Here is a 248-nt window from a genome sequence, read left to right on the forward strand (position 1 = left end):
CTTCTTCCCTCGTATCCTCTGTTGCCCTCATTTTACGCGTCCAGAAACTTCCATCATGAGGTGTGACTGCTTTCTTTCTCCTTTTTGGTGTTAATATGTCTTCAATTCCCTTATAACTTATTGTAATGTTAATTTACCATTCAAAAGGGTTGAAAGATAGAGGGAATGTGTTTTGTTTCTGTGATATCCTGCTTTAAATTTTTGTCTTTTAATATCTTATTAAGCTTTCTACTCTCTCTCTCTCTCTC

Source organism: Trypanosoma equiperdum (assembly GCF_001457755.1).
Source record: "Trypanosoma equiperdum strain OVI genome assembly, contig: ctg_980, whole genome shotgun sequence".
In the NCBI taxonomy this organism is placed as follows: Eukaryota; Euglenozoa; class Kinetoplastea; order Trypanosomatida; family Trypanosomatidae; genus Trypanosoma; species Trypanosoma equiperdum.